At 47.9% G+C, this 24,558-nt stretch overlaps 1 long non-coding RNA gene across 4 annotated transcripts; it reads left to right on the top strand.

The window, feature by feature from the left end:
* The first annotated feature begins 10 nt into the window (after positions 1-10).
* Positions 11-24,214, top strand: LOC134970279 (uncharacterized). Of its 4 annotated transcripts, XR_010189756.1 has the most exons (9): positions 11-307; positions 696-769; positions 856-934; positions 1,027-1,103; positions 1,201-1,282; positions 7,322-7,390; positions 7,479-7,590; positions 7,748-11,739; positions 23,361-24,214. It is a non-coding gene; the product is annotated as an uncharacterized LOC134970279 (long non-coding RNA). The 4 variants fall into 4 exon arrangements; XR_010189755.1 differs by lacking the exon at positions 7,748-11,739 and having other exon boundaries at positions 64-307; positions 23,361-24,138; XR_010189754.1 differs by lacking the exons at positions 7,748-11,739; positions 23,361-24,214 and having other exon boundaries at positions 74-307; positions 7,479-7,736.
* Positions 24,215-24,558: the final 344 nt, after the last annotated feature.

Raw genomic sequence — 24,558 nt, 5'->3', positions numbered from 1 at the left:
AACGCAAACAGGAAGCGCTGATATGCGCTCCTGTTTAATGCATTCGGGACCCGTCACTCGGTAGTGGTTTACATTTTTCACTACCGTTAATCAACCTAGCGATCCAGCAGGTGTGTTACTGCTAATGGACTTCCATTCTGGCTTATAATTAGTTTTAATTAATTACTAACATCTGTCAATTGCACTAATGAAACAGGAAGTGAGGTCACATGTCAATTCAGATATAAGGAGCCTGTTTCTAGCCCCTTAATCACTTCTCTCCTCCTGACTGTGATGACCAGATGATCCAGGGATAAGCTGTAGCAGAGTAAGTTTCATGGCTCTGATTTCTGACCTCACTCATACTTAGGTGTGCCAAACTATTTAAGATGTTCATTCTCTTCAATCACTTTAAAATATTTTGAATACTAGTATATGAAGTCATTTTTAGATTGAATTGGTATTTGGCTGTATCCCATGAAATTTAATAGGTAGTGAACATATATTGTGTAATTCACAGCGGGATAATGTTTTATTATGTCCAAAATATTATTTTTCAATACTGAATTAATTCCATAACGATCCAGTATATGTGTGAAGTTTATTTGCGTTTGTCTGAATACTATATAGCAACATGAAAGTGACCACACTAAGATAATATATGTGTGGGTTGTTCTAAGCTTAGTTAAGTGATGAAATTTTATTTTCATTTTAAGGTGCTGCTATTGGATCTTTATCCATTTTTTTTTCTGTATACATCCCTGTACACAAATCTGTCATTTACGCTGTGGTATGTATGTCATATACATTGTATATTGGTTTCTGTACACTAGTGTGTAATAGATCGATAAACCTATGCTTATTTTTCTTTTTTAGAGAAGAGAGATGTTTTTCTAACCCATTTTTGGGGTCCATTTTATTTTGAATACCGGTATAGTCTTTGGATTGTATATCGGTAAGGATAGTTCTCTTAATTATTTGCATTTCAGTGAGAATTTAATTTAGCAATAATTTTTCTCACGAATAATAATAATTTTTTCCTTTTAGTAAAGAGGTTTTCAATTCCCCACTCTGTCAGAGTTCTGACTCGTGTTTGAAGATAACCGAATAGGGATCCTATAGAGGTAATAATTATTAAGTAACACTCTAAATGTTGACACTTTAAATGTATATTATTTTAAAAATTCACTTTCTTTCATTAACTCTTGTCTTAATAACTAGAGGCGACAGTTGTTCCAAAAAGCACAGTCCCATTTTGCAGAGTGGTTTATGACAGCCTAAACGGTTCTAAAGACCATTATAGGTAATATTTAAATCAATATTTTTTAATTAATTAGTAACTTTTAATTTAGCTCACCTTATATTTCTCTGACGTCCTAGTGGATGCTGGGAACTCCGTAAGGACCATGGGGAATAGCGGGCTCCGAAGGAGGCTGGGCACTCTAGAAAGATCTTAGACTACCTGGTGTGCACTGGCTCCTCCCACTATGACCCTCCTCCAAGCCTCAGTTAGATTTCGTGCCAGGCCGAGGTTGGATGCACACTAGGGGCTCTCCTGAGCTCTTAGAAAGTAATAGTCTTAGATTTTTTTTATTTTCAGTGAGACCTGCTGGCAACAGGCTCACTGCAGCGAGGGACTAAGGGGAGAAGAAGCGAACTCGCCTGCTTGCAGCCGGATTGGGCTTCTTAGGCTACTGGACACCATTAGCTCCAGAGGGATCGACCGCAGGCCCAGCCTTGATGTTCGGTCCCGGAGCCGCGCCGCTGTCCCCCTTACAGAGCCAGAAGCAAGAAGATGGTCCGGAAAATCGGCGGCATGAAGACTCTGTCTTCACCAAGGTAGCGCACAGCACTGCAGCTGTGCACCATTGCTCCTCTCACACACTTCACACTCCGGTCACTGAGGGTGCAGGGCGCTGGGGGGGGGGCGCCCTGAGGCAGCAATAAAAACACCTTGGCTGGCTAAAATACCTCAATATATAGCCCCAGGGGCTATATATGAGGTAAATACCCCTGCCAGAATTCCATAAATAGCGGGAGAATAGGCCGCAAAAAAGGGGCGGAGCCTATCTCCTCAGCACACTGGCGCCATTTTTCCCTCACAGCTCCTGCTGGAAGGAAGCTCCCTGGCTCTTCCCTGCAATCTACAGTACCAGTAAGAGGGAAAAGAGAGGGGGGGCATTAAATTTGGCAGTATATATATTTTATTGAAAAGCAGCTATTAGGGACATAACTCAGTTAGTCCCTGTATATATATAGCGCTCTGGTGTGTGCTGGCATACTCTTACTCTGTCCCCCCAAAGGGCTTTTTGTGGGTCCTGTCCTCTGTTTGAGCATTCCCTGTGTGTGTGGAGTGTGTCGGTACAGCTGTGTCGACATGTTTGAGGAGGATAATGATGTGGAGGGGGAGCAGATGCCTTTAGCAGGGATGTCACCCCCTGGGGGGCAGACACCTGAGTGGATGAGTTTATGGCAGGAAATGAGTGCACGTATAGACTCCTTACATAAAAAATTTGACGACATGCCGACTGTGGGACAGCCGAGTCTTCAGCTCGTGCCTGTCCAGGTGTCTCAAAAGTCATCAGGGGCTCTGAAACGCCCGCTATCTCAGATGGCACAAGTAGATGTCGACACGGATACTGACACCAGTGTCGACGACGATGAGTCAAATTTAATGCCCGTTAAGGCCATTCACTGCATGATTGAGGCAATGAAGGAGGTGTTAAATAATTCTGATTTACATCCAGGTACCACAAAAAAGGGTATTATGTTTGGGGAGAAAAAACTACCTGTAGTTTTTTCCCCCGTCAGATGAATTAAATGAAGTGTGTGAAGAAGCGTGGGCTTCCCCTGATAAGAAATTGGTAATTCCTAAGAAGATACTAATGGCGTTCCCTTTCCCGCCAGAGGATAGGTTACGTTGGGAAACACCCCCTAGGGTGGATAAAGCGCTCACACGTTTGTCTAAAAAGGTGGCACTACCGTCCCAGGATACGGCCACCCTTAAGGAACCTGCTGATAGAAAGCAGGAGGCGATCCTGAAGTCTGTATATACACACTCAGGCATTATACTTAGACCAGCTATTGCGTCAGCATGGATGTGCAGTGCTGCCGCTGCGTGGTCAGATAAACTGTCAGAAGATATTGACACGTTAGACAGAGACACGATCCTGCTAACAATTGACCATATCAAAGACTCAGTCTTATACATGAGAGATGCACAGAGGGAAATCTGCCGGCTGGCATCTAAAGTAAGTGCATTATCCATCGCTGCTAGGAGATGCTTATGGACTCGCCAGTGGACTGGAGATGCAGATTCCAAAAGGCACATGGAAGTTTTGCCTTATAAAGGGGAGGAATTATTTGGGGATGGTCTCTCCGACCTAGTTTCCACAGCAACGTCTGGGAAGTCAGCATTTTTACCCCATGTCCCCTCACAGCCTAAGAAGGCGCCATTTTATCAGGTTCAGTCCTTTCGGACCCAGAAAAACAAGCGGGGAAATGGAGGGTCTTTTCTGTCTAGAGGCAGAGGTAGGGGAAAAAGGCTGCAGCAAACAGCAGGTTCCCAGGAACAAAAGTCCTCCCACCCGCTTCCTCTTCCAAGTCCGCCGCATGACGGTGGGGCTCCACAGGCGGAGCCAGGTACGGTGGGGGCCCGCCTCATGAATTCACAGGTGGATCCCTGGATCCTTCAAATAGTATCTCAGGGATACAAGCTGGAATTCGAGGCGGCTCCACCCCACCGGTTCCTAAAATCTGCCTTGCCGATTGCTCCCTCAGACAGGGAGGCGGTGCTAGCAGCGATTCACAAGCTGTATTCCCAGCAGGTGATAATCAGGGTACCCCTACTTCAACAAGGCCGGGGTTACTATTCCACACTATTTGTGGTGCCGAAACCGGACGGTTCAGTGAGACCCATTTTAAATTTGAAATCCTTGAACACATACATAAAAAAATTCAAGTTCAAGATGGAATCGCTCAGGGCGGTTATTGCAAGCCTGGACGAGGGCGATTACATGGTATCCCTGGACATCAAGGATGCTTACCTGCATGTCCCCATTTACCATCCTCACCAGGAGTACCTCAGATTTGTGGTACAGGATTGCCATTACCAATTCCAGACGCTGCCGTTTGGACTCTCCACGGCACCGAGGGTATTTACCAAGGTTATGGCGGAAATGATGATACTCCTTCGAAAAAAGGGAGTTTTAATTATCCCATACTTGGACGATCTCCTAATAAAGGCACGATCCAAGGAACAGTTGTTAGTGGGAGTAGCACTATCTCAGGAAGTGCTGCGCCAGCACGGCTGGATTCTGAATATCCCAAAGTCACAGCTGGTCCCCACGACACGTCTAATGTTCCTGGGAATGATTCTGGACACAGTCCAGAAAAAAAGTGTTTCTCCCGGAGGAGAAAGCCAGGGAGTTGTCTTCTCTAGTCAGAGACCTCCTAAAACCAAAACAGGTATCGGTGCATCACTGCACGCGGGTCCTGGGAAAGATGGTAGCTTCTTACGAAGCAATTCCATTCGGCAGGTTCCATGCCAGAATTTTTCAGTGGGACCTGTTGGACAAGTGGTCCGGATTGCATCTTCAGATGCATCGCTTGATAACCCTGTCCCCAAGAACCAGGGTGTCTCTTCTATGGTGGCTGCAGAGTGCTCATCTTCTGGAGGGCCGCAGATTCGGCATACAGGACTGGGTCCTGGTGACCACGGATGCCAGCCTACGAGGCTGGGGGGCAGTCGCAAAGGGAAGAAACTTCCAAGGACTATGGTCAAGTCAGGAGACTGCCCTTCACATAAATATTCTGGAACTAAGGGCCATTTACAATTGCCTAAGTCAAGCAAAATCCCTGCTCCTACACCAGCCGGTGCTGATCCAGTCAGACAACATCACGGCAGTCGCCCATGTGAATCGACAGGGCGGCACAAGAAGCAGGATGGCAATGGCAGAAGCCACAAGAATTCTCCGATGGGCGGAGAATCATGTACTAGCACTGTCGGCAGTGTTCATCCCGGGAGTGGACAACTGGGAAGCAGACTTTCTCAGCAGGCACGACCTCCACCCGGGAGAGTGGGGACTTCATCCAGAAGTCTTCCAAATGATTGTAAATCAATGGGGTCGTCCACAGGTGGACATGATGGCGTCCCGCCTAAACAAAAAACTAGAGAGGTATTGCGCCAGGTCAAGAGACCCTCAGGCGATAGCTGTGGACGCTCTAGTGACACCGTGGGTGTACCGGTCAGTTTATGTGTTCCCTCCTCTACCTCTCATACCAAAGGTATTGAGAATAATAAGAAAGCGAGGAGTAAACCCAATTCTCGTGGTTCCGGATTGGCCAAGAAGAGCGTGGTACCCGGAACTTCAAGAGATGATCTCAGAGGACCCGTGGTCTCTGCCGCTCAGACAAGACCTGCTACAGCAGGGGCCCTGTCTGTTCCAAGACTTACCGCGGCTGCGTTTGACGGCATGGCGGTTGAACGCCGGATCCTGAAGGAAAAGGGCATTCCGGAGGAAGTCATTCCTACGCTTATTAAAGCCAGGAAAGAGGTCACAGCAACTCATTATCACCGCATATGGCGGAAGTATGTTGCATGGTGTGAGGCCGAAAAGGCCCCAACGGAGGAATTTCAACTAGGTCGATTTCTGCATTTCCTGCAAGCAGGAGTAAATATGGGCCTAAAACTGGGCTCCATTAAGGTACAGATCTCGGCTCTGTCGATTTTCTTTCAAAAAGAACTAGCTTCAGTACCTGAAGTTCAGACATTTGTTAAAGGAGTGCTGCATATTCAGCCCCCGTTTGTGCCCCCTGTGGCACCTTGGGATCTCAACGTGGTGTTGAGTTTCTTAAAATCACATTGGTTTGAACCACTAAAAACCGTGGTTCTGAAATATCTCACGTGGAAGGTGGTTATGTTATTGGCCTTGGCTTCTGCCAGGCGAGTATCAGAATTGGCGGCTTTGTCCTGTAAAAGCCCTTATCTGATTTTCCATATGGATAGGGCAGAATTGAGGACTCGTCCCCAGTTTCTCCCAAAGGTGGTGTCAGCGTTTCACCTGAACCAGCCTATTGTGGTGCCTGCGGCTACTAGGGACTTGGAGGACTCCAAGTTGCTAGACGTTGTCAGGGCACTGAAAATATATGTTTCCAGAACGGCTAGAGTCAGAAAATCTGACTTGCTGTTTATCCTATATGCACCCAACAAGCTGGGTGCTCCTGCTTCTAAGCAGACTATTGCTCGTTGGATTTGTAATACAATTCAGCTTGCACATTCTGTGGCAGGCCTGCCACAGCCAAAACCTGTCAATGCCCATTCCACAAGGAAGGTGGGCTCATCTTGGGCGGCTGCCCGAGGGGTCTCGGCTTTACAACTTTGCTGAGCTGCTACTTGGTCAGGGGCAAACACATTTGCAAAATTCTATAAATTTGATACCCTGGCTGAGGAGGACCTGGAGTTCTCTCATTCGGTGCTGCAGAGTCATCCGCACTCTCCCGCCCGTTTGGGAGCTTTGGTATAATCCCCATGGTCCTTACGGAGTTCCCAGCATCCACTAGGACGTCAGAGAAAATAAGAATTTACTCACCGGTAATTCTATTTCTCGTAGTCCGTAGTGGATGCTGGGCGCCCATCCCAAGTGCGGTTTATCTGCAATACTTGTACATAGTTACTGTTAACTAAATCGGGTTATTGTTGAGCCATCTGTTGAGAGGCTCTGTTGTTTCATACTGTTAACTGGGTTTCATATCACGAGTTGTACGGTGTGATTGGTGTGGCTGGTATGAGTCTTACCCGGGATTCAAAATCCTTCCTTATTGTGTACGCTCGTCCGGGCACAGTATCCTAACTGAGGCTTGGAGGAGGGTCATAGTGGGAGGAGCCAGTGCACACCAGGTAGTCTAAGATCTTTCTAGAGTGCCCAGCCTCCTTCGGAGCCCGCTATTCCCCATGGTCCTTACGGAGTTCCCAGCATCCACTACGGACTACGAGAAATAGAATTACCGGTGAGTAAATTCTTATTTTATTTTATTTACCCTTTCTAGTAGAGAATGATGCACATATGATACATAAGATATTGGATCATATCAGATCCGACTAATCCCTACTAAGTTAGTATTATTCACACCGTGATATATCAATTCCCCTCAGATATATAAGACTAATATTAATTGTCCTTTAATAGGGGAGTTAATCACTATTAACTTTAAATAGGATCACATAGCCAATACACCTGAATTTATAGGTCAGTAAATTCATTAAATTTCTCACAAAGAATTAATATAAAATATTTTATTGTCATTCATTTACAAATATGTTGTCGATTACCCTCGGTTATAGGTTCCCCATCATTTTTAAAAATCTTCTGATAGCTCCATAAGTGGATACCAGCCGGCCAAACGCTGCTAGGTGGGTACCCACTTTTAAAGATTTAATTGAAATCCTTACCTCCTTATATTCCCTTCCTTTCATAAAACTTATATTTCTTTTCACCCAGACAGTTTTTTATCCCCTGAAGAAGTCCGCTTAGGATGAAACGCGTAGGGTGCATCGATCATTGTACACTATCCTCTCTGCTTCAAGTGTCCTCCTAGAGCTCACACCGTTAGGTGAGGGGGCCATTCTTGGTTTAACATCACAGCAATTTGATATGTGTCCAATTGGTCGGAATGTTTTATGTAATTAAGTGATTACATTGTATGTAATTTTGTATGTAAAGAATATTTTAACAAAAAGTTCTGTTATTAATCTGTTATTCTCTGTTAGGTGATTATTTCTGGTGAGTGGGTTTCTCTGTAGGCCCCAACTGGGAAGACTCTGAGAGGACTAGACCCCAAGAGAACCCACTATATGTGGATGAATTGATTATCACTCAAACATCATATATTTATTCTTGGTAAATCTTGAAACGACATAAATGCGCACACGTTGAATACTCAATGAGCCCCACTGCCTAAGGACACCGCACCCTCTTCTAGGTTACCTAGTAGAGCTGGAATGGTGGGTACAAGCCCCATGGCAAAGATGGCACCACATAAGCGGAGAGGGCACAACAAGACCATACATAAGTGGAGATGGTGATTGGATGAGCCCCGTTATGCCTCTAGCATCCCAAATGTTTCCGGGCATATGAGGTGGAGTAGATCACATACCCATGGAAGTCCTTTGAGGTCACTTGGGAAGATATCCAAATTGAATGGTGGGAAGATAAGCAGGAGCAGATGGTGATGCTAACAGATGGCTTTGTTGAATGCCTCAGGCAGGTTAGAGCTTAAGGTAAGGACCAATGGAGAAATGCTGATACGCCAAGAGATATTGTGATTGGCCCAAGAGGTCTATGAACAGTGAGCCAAAGAAGAAGCAGCAAATGCAGAGATTGCCCATCCATCGAGCCAGCCGAGGCCTACTGTATATATCTGTTTCCTTTGCTGACCTTCCAGATGAGGAACTGGGTAGTTACTGCCAATATGCAGAGGAGGCCAGCCTTGACCAGGTGGATGCTAGAATGCATTTCTGTAACCCCTTCTCTCCTCCCAGGTAAATGTCACAATGAGACACTCAGTGACCAGCCTGAGCTGTGTTACATCTGGCCATTTGCGGGCTTGGAGGATGAGGAATTGGCAAGTCAATGCCAGGTCACAGAGGATTTACTAGAAATCCTGGATCAAGGCTGTTACAGTGACCCCTGTATGGATCCTACAGCTGGGTGGATGTCAGGAGACGCCGCTTGCAATCGCTTTTTACAGCTGAGGGAGAAGTAGCTGCAGAGCCCGTCTCCGACACAGCTACAGTCATTGAGTTCCCCTTACACTGACCTTGAGGACCTGCAGAGCGGCAGTGAGACGTTGGGGAAGTCGCCACGATCACCCTACCACCACTCAAGCAACCAAACCTACAAAGAAATCACTCAGGTGAGCACCAACCAGACCTAGCTACCTGGCCATTCACAATGATGTGTTTGGTGGAGGGGGAGTTGGCTGAGGGAGAGAACCCGGAGAGGCATCACTCAGTCCTGACAGCTTCTGTGCAGCCACATGGTGAATTACCTGAGAGAACAGCAGACGCGGCTTTTGAGGGGTAAGAGTTGAGAGATAAATTGTTGGACTTCACTACTTCCCCAGGTTCAATTTGTCGCTAGCACTAGGGCAGTAGCCCCAACATGTTACTGCCATTGGGCAGATTATGGGGATACAGTCTGGAGAGGTGGGAGAAGAGACCCGCACTGTATCAGAAGTCACGTCTGAACACCAGCGTGTGCCCGTCCTTATGCAACTGGCAATTTTATGTTTGCCGCCGATGGAGAAAGTACACACTCCTGAAGCGCCAGATGTGAGGGATGCAATACGCCATCAGGAGGAAAAATGCTCCGAGCCTGCGTCACACTGTTTACTTGTTCTCAGGTGGGAGCACACAGAGCGAGTGTGTTTTTAGCCCCAGTGTTACTTGCTACCAGGGACATGTAATTGGGAAAGTGTGGAGGACTCAAAATTGTGGACTGCCAATCATAATTCTACAAGACCCAACAGGCCGCGCACTAGACCCTTCAGTAACATGGTCCTCAGTACTTCTGTCCCAGGTGGGGTTATAGCACCAGTTAGACTGTACTATCCGGAAACAGAGCTAAGAAGTGAGAGAGGAATGTGAGGAAATGAGAGGTCTGTGACAATATAGTGATGCCTCATTTCCTGAGTGAATATGTACCTTTTACCCCCATGCCCCCCCCCCCCCGTATAACTATCTACATTCCATATATGTGAATGTTCATTCCTCTTAGTCTGTTGCTGCTCACACACACACTGAATATTGGTAATATTATATACATATAAATATGAGATTGTGTTGTCTTATCTGTTACACTGGGGGGTATTTCTGTCAGCATTACAGCTTCCTCTGTTTATTCCCACCACAGGGGACACTCAAGGGTTGAGTGAATTAAGGTCCCATCGTGCAACACACGTGATCTTTGTTTACCCAAACCACAGTAGATCTAGCTATGTGTAATGTCTCCTCCTTTGTTCCAAATCTGGTCAGGCATTGGTGGCTCTCTGTGTCTGATTTAATCACCTTGATTGGAAAATGTGTATTATATTTATATGCCTTAAAACACAGGAGAACATCAAACACAGCCCTATAGCCTGAGGATAATCTGGGGGTATACGATAGAGCAGCTCAGTGTACACGGGAGATTCTCTGCTCCTACGCTAAGAGGTGCTGCTCTGCCAGGGGCTCATTGTGGGAACTGACAAGTTGGGTTGTATTACTGAAGCGTGATATGCTGTTTTTCATACATTCACCCATAGCCACTGTTGGTCTTCTTCATCTACCACTGTGCCTGAGTGATTTGGAACCCTGTATCTTCACATTCTCTATCTTTCCTGGCACTCACCTTCATATTGCTCCCTGCCTCAGGAGCGGTCTGCTAGACTCTAGGCCTGCTTCTATACATGGGAACAGTGTCCTTTACTCCAGCTCTTGGCAGGTGTTACAGGTGAAAGTTCTAGCCAACACCGGCATCCTCTGCTCTGGCCTATCTTTCCTGCCAGTGACTGTCTATGCTGTTACATGGGCGATCCTTTCACCTCCACAAATCATCCTGAGGCTGGCTTGTGTGGGAAGACACTTCCGCTGACTCTGCTTCCATACCCCTGACATGAATCCCCTACTGAGTGTCAAGAATCAGTATTCTGCTCAACGATTCCTTTTAACACGATGGTGAACTAATCTGTGGAAGTCAGGTGTTCATGCTGTTTGTCAGTCTCCCCGAATCCACTGCTGTCCTCAGTGTACTCCATTTCATGAACCCCGATGGTCTCCCTCCATTCCAGACACTGAACACCTGGACACCTGCTATCAGCTGACCGCAGATTCTCCAACCACAGCCTCCGCAGCAGTCAGCTGATGCTGCTCTCCAATCATTGCTGGCCAGGGGGGGATAAAAAGGAAGCTCAGGCAAGTAACCAGTGCCTTGAACAACGTAGCTTACTAGACCTACGTCTCCTGGCTCCAGTCCTCTGAGACTTGCTGTCTACCACCATCCAGTTTCCTAAGGCTACATCTGAGTTGTGGAACTTCTGGTCTCTGGCAGCTGTGTCTTAGCCAGCTCTCCCTGAGTTAACTCTTTCTGCCTGCAGCGCTATAGAGGTGTGAGCATTCGGTGATTGCAGCAGGTTCTCAGTGCCAGGGGCGGATTTACCGCAAGGCAACCTAGGCGCTCGCTTAGGGCCTGTAGTCAGGCCCCACGAAATCCGGCCCATCCATCATGTTTCCTGTTACAGCAGCCATCCAACTGAGGCCCTGCCCAGTACTCATCCCATCACTGACCTCTCCCCATCCCCACATAGATCAAACAACGGCAGGTACTGGGAGGCCTCCCTCAGGTTCTCCCTGAGGATACTACCGCCGCCGCGACACGCTCATTCCCCTGCCTCTCCGTCACCTAATGCTTACCATGCGCATCTCCACTAAGTGCTCCTTTCACGGAGCTATCACCACCCACAGAAAGCAGCCGAGCCCCGTCCAGCCAGTGATCAGCAGGGAGCCGACTAACACCCAGTTGCTGTTGACATGGCGGCAGAGACTACATGGGACACCCGCAGCACCGTCACCCAGGAACAAGGACGCACTATATCAGGCAGCAGCAGCTACTATTCCGCCTGCAGGTCAGGAGCAGCTACAATGGAGGACATGTTCCAACTGCACAGACCTACTCCAGGACATTCTCCAGCAATAAAGCTCCGTCGCTGATACAACCATCATAGGTTAGTGCGCTTCAATAGCCCTCCTCCCCTTCCCTATCTCATTTTTACAAGCTTATCATAGTGGCACTCCCTACCCCCCCAATCTGTGACACACCCTACCCCCCCAATCCGTGGCACACCCTACCCCCCCAATCGTGGCACACCCTACCCCACCAATCACGATGCCCCGTACCCCTCAATCCGCGGCACCCCTACTCCCCCAATCGTGGCACCCCTGATCCCCCCAATACACGGCACCCCTAAACCTCCCACCACAACCTCTGCAACCCTGAGCTCCCCCCCCCCCCATCGCAGAGCACCCCAAACCAACCCTTGCCCACCTCTTCACGCATTGTCTCCACATAAACATCTGCTGGGTATCTTAAATGTGCTAGGGAATGTATAATTTACGTAATGCTGCAATTTCTACCCGTTTCACATTGCAAAAAATAACCCGGATTATTGCACGTGAACGCACAGTAAATAACCCGGTTTTTGTGCAGTGTGAAAGGGACTAAGGCAAATATCCCAAGTCGCGCAACCTGGCATTTAAAGCCGTGTTTAAAGCAGGGTTAAACACGGGTCAGATCTCGGTAACTGTGCGGTGTGAACGGATTGCCAGGTCAATGCAACCCACTTCCCGTTCACTGTATGGGAGCAGATTATCTCCAAGCGCCGTCCCCAAACATGACGCGGTGACGTTATCAACATGGCAATATACCATGTCGGGACCGCCAGTCTGAAAGGGATCTCAGGTGGGTCACACCCGGGAAGGACACTTGTAGAAGTCCCAGGTGTCATGCCGTCTCTCCCATTGATCCGAGGAGCGGCGTCCGGAGACGGAGAACAGCAGCAGCGGTCGGGAAGCAGGAGCGGGGCTGGTGAGTATTTATTTTATTTTTTTGTAAGAGCCACAACAAAGGGCACAGGAACAGGGGGCAAAACTACAGGGGCACAACTACTGAGGGCACAGCAACAGGGGGCAAAACTACAGGGGCACAGCAACAGGGGGCAAAACTACAGGGGCACAACTACTGAGGGCACAGCAACAGGGGGCAAAACTACAGGGGCACAACTACTGAGGGCACAGAAAAAGGGGTCAAAACTACAGGGGCACAACTACTAAGGGCACAGCAACAGGGGGCAAAACTACAGGGGCACAAGTACTGAGGGCACAGCAACAGGGGGCAAAACTACAGGGGCACAAGTACTGAGGGCACAGCAACAGGGGGCAAAACTACAGGGGCACAACTACTGAGGGCACAGAAAAAGGGGTCAAAACTACAGGGGCACAACTACTAAGGGCACAGCAACAGGGGGCAAAACTACAGGGGCACAAGTACTGAGGGCACAGCAACAGGGGGCAAAACTACAGGGGCACAAGTACTGAGGGCACAGCAACAGGGGGCAAAACTACAGGGGCACAAGTACTGAGGGCACAGCAACAGGGGGCAAAACTACAGGGGCACAACTACTGAGGGCACAGAAAAAGGGGTCAAAACTACAGGGGCACAACTACTAAGGGCACAGCAACAGGGGGCAAAACTACAGGGGCACAAGTACTGAGGGCACAGCAACAGGGGGCAAAACTACAGGGGCACAAGTACTGAGGGCACAGCAACAGGGGGCAAAACTACAGGGGCACAACTACTGAGGGCACAGCTACACGGGGCAAAACTACTGGGGGCAAAACTACATGGGCACAGCTACTGGGGGCAAAACTACAGGGAGCAAAACTCTACTGAGGGCACAGCTACTGGGGGTAAATCTACAGGGGGCACAGCTCTACTGGGGGCACAGCTACAGAGGGCAAAACTACAGGGGGCACAACTAAAGGGGGCATAACTGTGGCCATGCCCCTTCCCTATAAAGCAATGCCCCTATTTTGGGGCATGCGCTAACCCTGTTTTGCCTATCTGGGGGTGCCAAAGAAACTTTCACCCTGGGTGCCACAAGGTCTAGCAACGGCCCTGCACCCACAGCCTAACCCGCCCACAGCCTAAGCCTCCCACCCACAACCTAACCCTCCTGTCCAGAGCCTAAACCTCCAGCCTGCAGCCTAAACCTCCCACCCACAGCCTAACCCACCTGCAGCCTAACCCAAACCCTCCAGCCCACAGCTAAAACCTACTACCCACAGCCTAACCGACCTGCAGCCTAAACCTCCAGCCCACAGCCTAAACCTCCCATCCACAGCCTAACCCACCTGCAGCCCAACCCTCCCACCCACAGCCTAACCCACCTGCAGCCTAACCCACCTGTAGCCCAACCCTCCCACCCACAGCCTAACCCACCTGCAGGCCACAGTTAAAACCTCCTACCCACACCTAACCCACCTGCAGCCTAACCCTAACCCTCCAGCCCACAGCCTAAACCTCCCATCCACAGCCTAACCCACCTGCAGCCCACAGCTAAAACCTCCTACCCACACCTAACCCACCTGCAGCCCAACCCTAACCTTCCAGCCCACAGCTAAAACCTCCCACCCACAGCCTAACCCACCTGCAGCCCAACCCTGACCCTCCTGCCCACTGCTTAGCCCTAAGCTGCCTGCACCCTATCTTTAATCCGCTTGCAGCCTATCCCCAACCCTCCCACCCGCAGCCTATCCCCAACCCTCCTGCCTGCAGCCTAACGCTAACCTTTTTGCCTATAGCCTGACCCTAATGTCGACATTCTGAGAATTTTAACAGTGTTGACACATTACTGCCGACATTGTAGTATCAAGATTATGGATGCTGACATTATTATTGCTGACCTATTGACTACATCTCCGCTGACCGACAAGCGTGACAGAATCTATTGATGCTGATGACGTAACAGAGGGAGTAAGATGATTGGTTACCCTTCATTCACCTAATCTATATGATGAAGCCTTTTTATAAACATTTAATAAAAATGATGATTGCGCATTTGGCATTACACACATTATCCTCTGTGAGAGGATAATCACTCCTGTAAAACATTCCGCTAGCGTACAGCTGTTCGTATACGGGTCACAGCCATTTAACCCTTCTCTGTGACAATGGTCCATTATATCATTCCAAGCATTCTGTGATTAATATCTAAGGCAGCACAATAGAAATAACATATTAGGGCATAGACAAGTGACCTTAATCGCTAAAGGATAATAGTAATTGCGACTGAATACTAATGGAAACAAGAACTGTGTAGAACTGAGGGATGGCAAAATAAATCTGTCAGACTCATAACTAGGAAATATGGAGAATTTACCCAGGTCACAGAGCTTGTGGCTGAAACACTGATCTATATTTCCAACTCCCTGAATCTGCTAGCCAATACAGAAACTTGTTTCCCCGGGGATGGGCGGCGCTGTATCTATCAGGCGCCCTGCAGCACCCCGGCATACAGCTACACACTCCATCTAAGCCCACCCCCAGACACCTATTGGCCAGTTTCACAGGAGTCTGGGAGTGAGCTTAGAAGGAGTGCCTGCTTGGCCATTGGGATTTCCTTAACGCCTCACTCTATTACACATCATCAGTACAACAACATCCATATCATATTATCAGCATAACCAGGTTAAGGGAAAGGGGATGGGGGGGTGCCGTGCATACTGTACCCCGCCCCCCTACCCCCTTTGTCAGGGGGCCCCATGCTGTCCAATCACAGCTTTCCAATCACAGCAAAGATAGCATGGTGGAGAGAGCTGTAAGTGACCAAGGGATCTCAGCTTCTCCTCCTTCCTGTCTGGGTGTCTGTGAAACCTGTTATCTAATGAAGGTCTAGAGCGAGACCTCCTGAGTCCTGTCCCAGTGTGTACGTAGTACAGAGGCTGCTGCTATTCTTACATGTGACAAGATAAATTATAGATTTTCATTTTCTACTTATATTTTAAGGTTGTTTATTGCCCCTTTTCTACAGAACCCAGGAAATTGGTGGGTCTATCAACCCTGCAATGTCACAGGTCTCAGTTCCGTGACCCTGGTCGGAAGCAGGGTCGGGAACCTGGGAGTTAGTCCCAGGTAGGTTGTCTTTACACTGACCAAAATCCCGGGCTTTGCACACGTGGAAAAACTTGGGATTTTTAAGCCAGCTGAAAAGGGGTATAATTTGTCTTAGTTCCAGTACAAGAAAATGTTATAATTGTATAAAATAGTTGTCTTTTAATTAGATGGAGCTATAATCATTACCCAGACATTATCAAACTATTAGTTTAAATCTAATATACTCCATGGATATAAATGTAATTGTCACAACTGAGGGCCTGAGCTGACGGGAGGCAGCCTTAGTTGTAGGGGCTGAGATGTACCGGAACCTGGGAGGTTGTATCAGACCCCTGGACATGTAAGTAACATGAAGAAGAACCGCCCGAAGGCGTGACCACGACAACTTGAATAAAAGTCAATGATGTTTATTTATGACAAACTCCATGCATCACAGTAGCAGTAAAAGAAACATAAAATCAGCAGAGAAATAATACAGTTCCTGGGTACTACAGGGTGGCAGGGGCCACAGAGCTCTGGTAGTATGAGACAGTTCTTATTATCTGCGAGTTGGAAAGTCCTTACCAGGCCTGACTGTAGCAATGAAGAAAGCCCAGGATCGTACCAGCTGGTGTTCCAGGTAAAGCTGGACTGCTGTAAATAAAATAGCTGCTGTGGGTTCTGGTTGGAACCAGACAGATGTTGGCACGGAGTGGATACTGGCTGGAACCAGTTAAATAATAAATGAAGCTTGAGAGCGATGCAATATGAATGAAATGTAGAGTTTGAGAGCGGAGAAATAATAATACCAGTGGAGAGTGGTAAACTGTAGAAAGGACACCGGCCCTTTAAGAGAAGCTGTACTCTGCTGGAAGCTGGGCTGGAAGCAGGTAATGTTGTAGCTGGAAACAGATGAATCCACAATGGATCGGAGAGTCAGGCTACACCACAGGTGGAATGCTGTTGCGGGTCTCTATGGTGGAAGTCTTGAGACAGGAGCTGGAACCTGGAAGACAATCACAGGAGAGAGACAAACAGGAACTAGGTTTGACAACCAAAGCACTGATGCCTTCCTTGCTCAGGCACAGTGTATTTATACCTGCAGCAAGGAAGGGATTGGCTAGGCAATTATGCAGATTAACAATACTGACAACAGATTGGAGGAAATGATCAGCTGACTGAATCCAAGATGGCTGCGCCCATGCAGACACTTGGAGGGAAGTTTGGTTTGTAATCCATGTGGTAATGAAAACAGTAATGGCGGCGCCGGCCACTGGAGACAGGAGACGCCAGGCTGACAAGTGCACATCCAACCACGCGGACACAGTGGAGGCCGCGGCTGACGTAATTGCCACTCTGACACTCTGCATGCAGAAGCTCAGGGACGGCGGCGGAGGCCGCGGGAGACGCCATGCCAGATGTAATATGGCGTTACTGTGACAGCGTCTCAGAGAGACAGGAGAGGATGCAGGAATGTGAACATTAGGATAACAGATGGGATCCGGTCCTGGAGCGCTGAGCCAGCCTTAGGAGGCATCTGATGGGTAAGAAATGGCGTCCAGATACCCGGATCGTGACAGCACCCCCCCCTTTAGGAGTGGCCCCAGGACACTTCTTTGGCTTTTGAGGAAACTTGGAATGGAATCTCCGGACCAAGGCAGGAGCATGGACATCAGAAGCATTGGTCCATGAACGTTCCTCAGGGCCGTAACCCTTCCAGTCAATAAGATACTGTAGTTGACCGTAACGGTGACGTGAGTCCAGGATCTTGGCCACTTCATACTCAACGCCTCGTTGAGTTTGGACTTTCGGAGTTGGAGGAAGTGAGGAATGAAACCGATTCAAGATCAGCGGTTTCAACAGGGAAACATGGAATGTCCTGGGTATTTTTAAGAAGGGAGGCAACTGAAGCCTGTAAGCAACAGGATTGATGACTTGTTCAATCTTGAAAGGACCGATATAGCGAGGTGCAAACTTCATACTGGGAACTCTTAACCTCAAATTCTTCGTGGATAACCATACCCGATCACCCACCTTGAGAGCAGGAACTGCTCGACGCTTCTTATCCGCAAACTTCTTGTACCTGAACGATGCCTTGAGCAGAGCTGATCGTACGCTCTTCCAGATATTGGCAAACTGATGCAAGGTGATATCCACTGTGGGAACAGAAGTTGCTGGAAGCGGTTGGAACTCAGGGACTTTAGGGTGGAATCCAAAGTTAGTGAAGAATGGTGTTGAAGCAGATGAAGAATGATACTGGTTGTTATGACAGAACTCGGCCCAGGGAAGTAATTGAACCCAGTCATCTTGAGAGGAGGACACATAGATGCGGAGGAAGGCCTCCAAGTCCTGATTCACCCTCTCGGTTTGACCATTGGTCTGAGGATGGTAAGCCGTGGAAAACTTTAGCTTGACTTGGAGGACTTGACATAAACTTCGCCAGAATTTGGCTGTGAATTGAACTCCTCGATCTGAGATAATTTCTTCAGGAAGACCGTGGAGTCGGAAGATCTCTTGTATGAATACTTGAGCCAACTTGGAAGCTGACGGAAGACCGGTGAGAGGAATGAAGTGTGCCATCTTGGTGAACCGGTCAACTACCACCCAGATGGTATTGAACTTGTTGCACATGGGTAAATCTATAATAAAATCCATCGACAAATGGGTCCAAGGTCGACGGGGAACAGATAGTGGAACCAGTTGCCCCGCAGGCGACTGGCGGGATACCTTATGTTGAGCACACTTTGGGCAAGATGCAATAAACTCCAAGACGTCCTTTTTCAGAGTTGGCCACCAATAGGACCTAGAGATAAACTCCAGGGTTTTTTGGATACCTGTATGTCCGGCAAAACGGGAAGCATGGGCCCAATGCATGAGCTTCTTCCTTAGCATCGGTTTCACAAAACTTTTCCCTGATGGGGGCGTAGAGTCCATCCCTACCGTGGAGAATGCCAACGGATTTATAATAGGATGCTTGTCTGAAGACTCTGACTCATTTTCTTGCTCCCATGAGCGGGAAAGGGCATCGGCCTTGCGATTCTGAGAGCCCGGACAGAACTGGAGTTTAAAGTCGAACCTGGAAAAGAAAAGTGCCCATCTGGCCTGACGAGGGTTGAGACATTGTGCGCCTTTCAGATATAAAAGGTTCTTGTGGTCTGTAAGTATGGTGATTGAATGAGAAGCTCCCTCCAACAGATACCTCCACTCTTCTAGAGCGAGCTTGATGGCTAGCAACTCCTGGTCGCCAATGGCATAGTTGCGCTCAGCTGGGGAGAACTTCCGGGAGAAGAAACTGCAAGGGTGTAAATGGCCATCTTTAGCCCTCTGAGATAACACCGCTCCTACTCCAACGGAGGAGGCATCCACCTCTAAGATGAAAGGAGAGTCGATGTCAGGCTGTTTCAGAACAGGCGCAGAGATGAACCTTTGTTTTAAAAGATGAAATGCTTGCATGGCTTCTTCAGACCACTTGGACGGGTTAGCACCCTTCTTGGTGAAAGCAGTAATAGGCGCCACAATGGTCGAAAAGTCTCGTATAAACTTTCGGTAATAGTTGGCGAACCCTAAGAACCTCTGGACCCCTTTGAGGGTTAAGGGTACCGGCCAATTTTGGATAGCTTGTAGTTTCTCAGGATCCATCTCTAGTCCGGAACCGGACACAATGTACCCTAGAAACGGAATAGACTTGACTTCAAAGACGCATTTCTCTAATTTGCAATAGAGATGATTGACACGGAGACGGGACAGAACCTCTTTAACCCAAAAACGATGTTCCTCTAAATCGTTGGCAAAAATGAGGATATCATCTAGATAGACCACGACATGACGGTATAGAATGTCTCTGAAGATCTCATTGACAAAATGCTGGAAGACAGCTGGAGCATTGGCAATCCGAAGGGCATGACGAGGTACTCATAATGTCCGTCACGGGTGTTAAAGGCGGTCTTCCACTCGTCACCCTCACGGATCCGGATGAGATTGTATGCACCTCTCAAGTCCAGCTTTGTAAAGATGGTAGCTCCGCTAACTCTGTCAAAGAGCTCAGTAATCAGGGGTAAAGGATAACGGTTCTTGATGGTAATGTCGTTCAAACCTCTGTAGTCGATGCACGGCCGCAGACCACCATCTTTCTTTTTTACAAAAAAGAAGCCTGTGCCGGCTGGGGAAGAAGAAGGTCGAATGAACCCCTTTGCTAGGTTCTCTTTAATGTATTCCTCCATAGAATGCGTCTCAGGCAAAGACAACGGATAAGTTCGGCCTCGAGGTGGAACCTTCCCTGGAACGAGATCAATCGGGCAGTCCCATTCTCTATGAGGAGGAAGGATATCAACAGAAGCTTTACTGAACACATCCGTGAAATCTTGATATGGAGGAGGTGGAACATCAGACGACCTGGGGGAGGAAGAACAGACAGGCAATACATTAAACAAACATGTCTCAGCACAGGAGGAACCCCATGCCAGGATTTGCGTAGTCGTCCAATCAATTGTAGGATTGTGAAGACGGAGCCATGGAAGGCCCAGGACCACAGGATGTGTGGCTCTTGGAATCACTAAAAAAGAAATAAGTTCGGAATGAAGAACTCCCACTCTCAGACGAACTGGTAGAGTCCTTAAAGAAATAACTGCATCAAAAATTTTGCTGCCATCCACGGCAGTTAAAGAAATGGACGAAGGAAGTCTCTCGGTGGGTAGGGACCACCGTTTAACATAGGCTTCGGTAATAAAGTTCCCAGCTGCTCCGGAATCAAGGAGGGCAATGACGTTCCGATAACGTTGAGCAACTTGAAGCGAGACTGGGAGATTACAATCTTGAGGAGATGGAGAGGAGATCATTACTCCTAGCCGGCCCTCTCCTTGGCGAGCTAGGATTTGGAGTTTCCCGGACGTTTGGGACAGGCATTAATGGTGTGAGACGGAGCTGCACAATAAAGACAGAGAGACTCGGAGAGACGTCTTCGGCGCTCAGCAGGAGTTAAACGGGAACGGACAATTTGCATGGGCTCATCTTTAGTTGGTGACAGTTGGCGAGGAGGAGGAGCAGAAGATTTTGGAGCAGATGATCTTCCACGCTCAGTTGCTCTCTCTCTGAAACGTAAATCAACTTTCGTGCAGAGTGAGATTAGCTCATCTAACTTAGAGGGTAAGTCTCTGGTAGCTAACTCATCTTTAATACGCTCAGATAAGCCATGCCAGAATGCAGCATACAGGGCCTCGTCGTTCCATGCCAGTTCGGATGCCAGGATCTGGAACTGTATCAGATATTGTCCTACAGTACGTGACCCCTGGCGTAAACGGAGAATCTCGGATGAAGCTGAGGTTACCCGGCCTGGCTCGTCGAAGATGCGCCTGAATGTTGACACGAATGCAGTGTAAGAAGATAGCAGGGTGTCGGATCTCTCCCATAACGGTGATGCCCAATCAAGGGCTGAGCCACTGAGAAGAGAAATAATGTAGGCAATTTTTGTACGGTCACTGGGAAAATTGCCAGGTTGTAGCTCAAACTGAATCTCACACTGGTTGAGAAATCCCCTGCAGAATCTTGGAGATCCGTCAAATTTTGCTGGCATTGGAAGATGAAGACGTGGAGCAGAAATGGGTAAGGTGGGTGGGGTTATAGCTGGAGTCACTGTGGTTGACGCACCAGACGCGCCTGATCCACGGAGAGTTGTCTGAATCCCATCCAGCCGAGTAGAGAGATCCTGGAGACAGCGGATGATGTGGCCCTGTGCAGCCTCCTGATGTTCTAGTCGGGCTGCCAGTTCTTGCATCGGCCTGGCCGCTTGATCCTGGTCTCCGGCTGGATTCATTAGGTCAGTGCTTACTGTCACAACTGAGGGCCTGAGCTGACGGGAGGCAGCCTCAGTTGTAGGGGCTGAGATGTACCGGAACCTGGGAGGTTGTATCAGACCCCTGGACATGTAAGTAACATGAAGAAGAACCGCCCGAAGGCGTGACCACGACAACTTGAATAAAAGTCAATGATGTTTATTTATGACAAACTCCATGCATCACAGTAGCAGTAAAAGAAACATAAAATCAGCAGAGAAATAATACAGTTCCTGGGTACTACAGGGTGGCAGGGGCCACAGAGCTCTGGTAGTATGAGACAGTTCTTATTATCTGCGAGTTGGAAAGTCCTTACCAGGCCTGACTGTAGCAATGAAGAAAGCCCAGGATCGTACCAGCTGGTGTTCCAGGGAAAGCTGGACTGCTGTAAATAAAATAGCTGCTGTGGGTTCTGGTTGGAACCAGACAGATGTTGGCACGGAGTGGATACTGGCTGGAACCAGTTAAATAATAAATGAAGCTTGAGAGCGATGCAATATGAATGAAATGTAGAGTTTGAGAGCGGAGAAATAATAATACCGGTGGAGAGTGGTAAACTGTAGAAAGGACACCGGCCCTTTAAGAGAAGCTGTACTCTGCTGGAAGCTGAGCTGGAAGCAGGTAATGTTGTAGCTGGAAACAGATGAATCCACAATGGATCGGAGAGTCAGGCTACACCGCAGGTGGAATGCTGGTGCGGGTCTCTATGGTGGAAGTCTTGAGACAGGAGCTGGAACCTGGAAGACAATCACAGGAGAGAGACAAACAGGAACTAGGTTTGACAACCAAAGCACTGACGCCTTCCTTGCTCAGGCACAACCTATTTATACCTGCAGCAAGGAAGGCATTGGCTAGGCAATTATGCAGATTAACAATACTGACAACAGATTGGAGGAAATGATCAGCTGACAGAATCCAAGATGGCTGCGCCCATGCAGACACTTGGAGGGAAGTTTGGTTTGTAATCCATGTGGTAATGAAAACAGTAATGGCGGCGCCGGCCACTGGAGACAGGAGACGCCAGGCTGACAAGTGCACATCCAACCACGCGGACACAGCGGAGGCCGAGGCTGACGTAATCGCCACTCTGACACTCTGCATGCAGAAGCTCAGGGACGGCGGCGGAGGCCGCGGGAGACGCCATGCCAGATGTAATATGGCGTTACTGTGACAGCGTCTCAGAGAGACAGGAGAGGATGCAGGAATGTGAACATTAGGATAACAGATGGGATCCGGTCCTGGAGCGCTGAGCCAGCCTTAGGAGGCATCTGATGGGTAAGAAATGGCGTCCAGATACCCGGATCGTGACAGTAATATACACAATCCATACCTCCCACCGTGACCCATTCCAGGGAGGACAACCTGCTCTCTACCTGGGCTTCCTACTTAAGTAATGATTGCAATCACCTGTGGTGAAACGCCTTTCTTATCAATTAAATAGTTCAACGCAGGTGACGCCAATCAGGTAGAGAGCATTTTGTGCCTTCTGGAATGGGTCATGTTGGGATGTATGCACAATCTAATATACCCCCCCCCCCCCCTTCCACCGGGACCCCCCTGACTTAAGTACCCCAGGCACCCCAAGACTTATCCGGCCCTGGTTATCAGTAAGATAAAGCACTTCCCGTTCTCAGGTGTACAGTCTCACAGGTGTCTTCAGAGTCAGCGATTGCTGCCTGGAAGAACAGGATGGGGTGCGCTGGAGGCTGGAGCGTGATGTGTTTCCCCATGCACAGTTCTGCTCCTATCCATGGTCATATATGAGCTTCCGCTTTACATAACAGACTCCACGTTACCCTATGTAATCCCAGTTTCAGTGTTAATTGGATTCCTTATTTAATGATTCCATTTTCATTTCTTTTTTCAGAAACTTCACTTCTAAATGTTCCAGCTTCATCTACATCCACTTACAAGATCAGCAACACTATATCCAGATTATTATATCACATGGTTACAGATGAATGCGTCTCACCGTGTCACTCCTGCGCCATCTTCCCACTGCGCTGTCACTGAGTGTAATCCGCCGGCTCCGCTTCAGTTATTGGATTGTATCATTAGAACACAAGTACAACGCTTTACCTGATACACAGGACTCAGTGCATAATGGATATTATATAATCTGTACGGCTCTGCACAATACAAAGCGATATTGTGTCATCTGATCTGTGTTTTGACATTGGCCATGGACTGGAACAAAGCAGAAATAATGTTACCTGTTGGAATAATGGCTACAATATGCCGTTTTACATATACTCCCTTTACCAATAAACTTTGTTTTCAGCATTATTTTAGTGATTTGTCTGGATAAGGGGGAGGCCTGGCTCAGATAAAATGCAGCCCACTTCAAAGGCCTGAGAGTTTGCATGGTATATATACTGTATTTACACACGTTCTCAAATGTCTTTGTAACGGTGGATATGGAACACTGTATTCTGGTATGGGCAGGCCATTGATGGAAAACACTGTGGACAGGCACACTGGAATGGATGGGCCATTGATGGGATATACTGTGTACATGAATAGCCCATAATGTAGTCTGTATATGTATGTATGTACACTGGAAGGGATGGCCCATTGATGGGAACAATTATTTACATGAATGGTACAAAATGTGTTTTGCATATACTAATATACTGGAATGGATGGCTCATTGATGGAATATACTGTATACATTGATGACACGCAGCGTTGGGTTATACAAATTGGCGCTTCTGATCATGTCAGTGTCCGACATTTAAAAGGGCAATGATTTTACTTGCAAAGCATGATTAGTAAAATCATTACTCTTTATAATTTTGGACATGATCAGACAACCGTGTTTAACAGCCCGACGCTGCCTAATAGGTCATAAATAAACTCCATAACGTGTTCTGTGTGTACGTATGTGCGGATACACTGGAATGGATGGGTCATTGATTGGATATACTGTGTATATGATTATTACATACACTAATGTGTTCTGTGTGTGTGCATGTATGTGTGGGTACACTGGACTTCATGGACAAAGCTGTATAATGGCCTGGGGAAGAAATGTAAAATGATGTCTGTCATATCTTTCATAGTTA

The sequence above is a fragment of the Pseudophryne corroboree genome, chromosome 11, assembly GCF_028390025.1.
Source record: "Pseudophryne corroboree isolate aPseCor3 chromosome 11, aPseCor3.hap2, whole genome shotgun sequence".
In the NCBI taxonomy this organism is placed as follows: domain Eukaryota; kingdom Metazoa; phylum Chordata; class Amphibia; order Anura; family Myobatrachidae; genus Pseudophryne; species Pseudophryne corroboree.
Note: the sequence above shows the minus strand (reverse complement) of the source record. Positions and strands in the feature narration are given on the sequence as shown.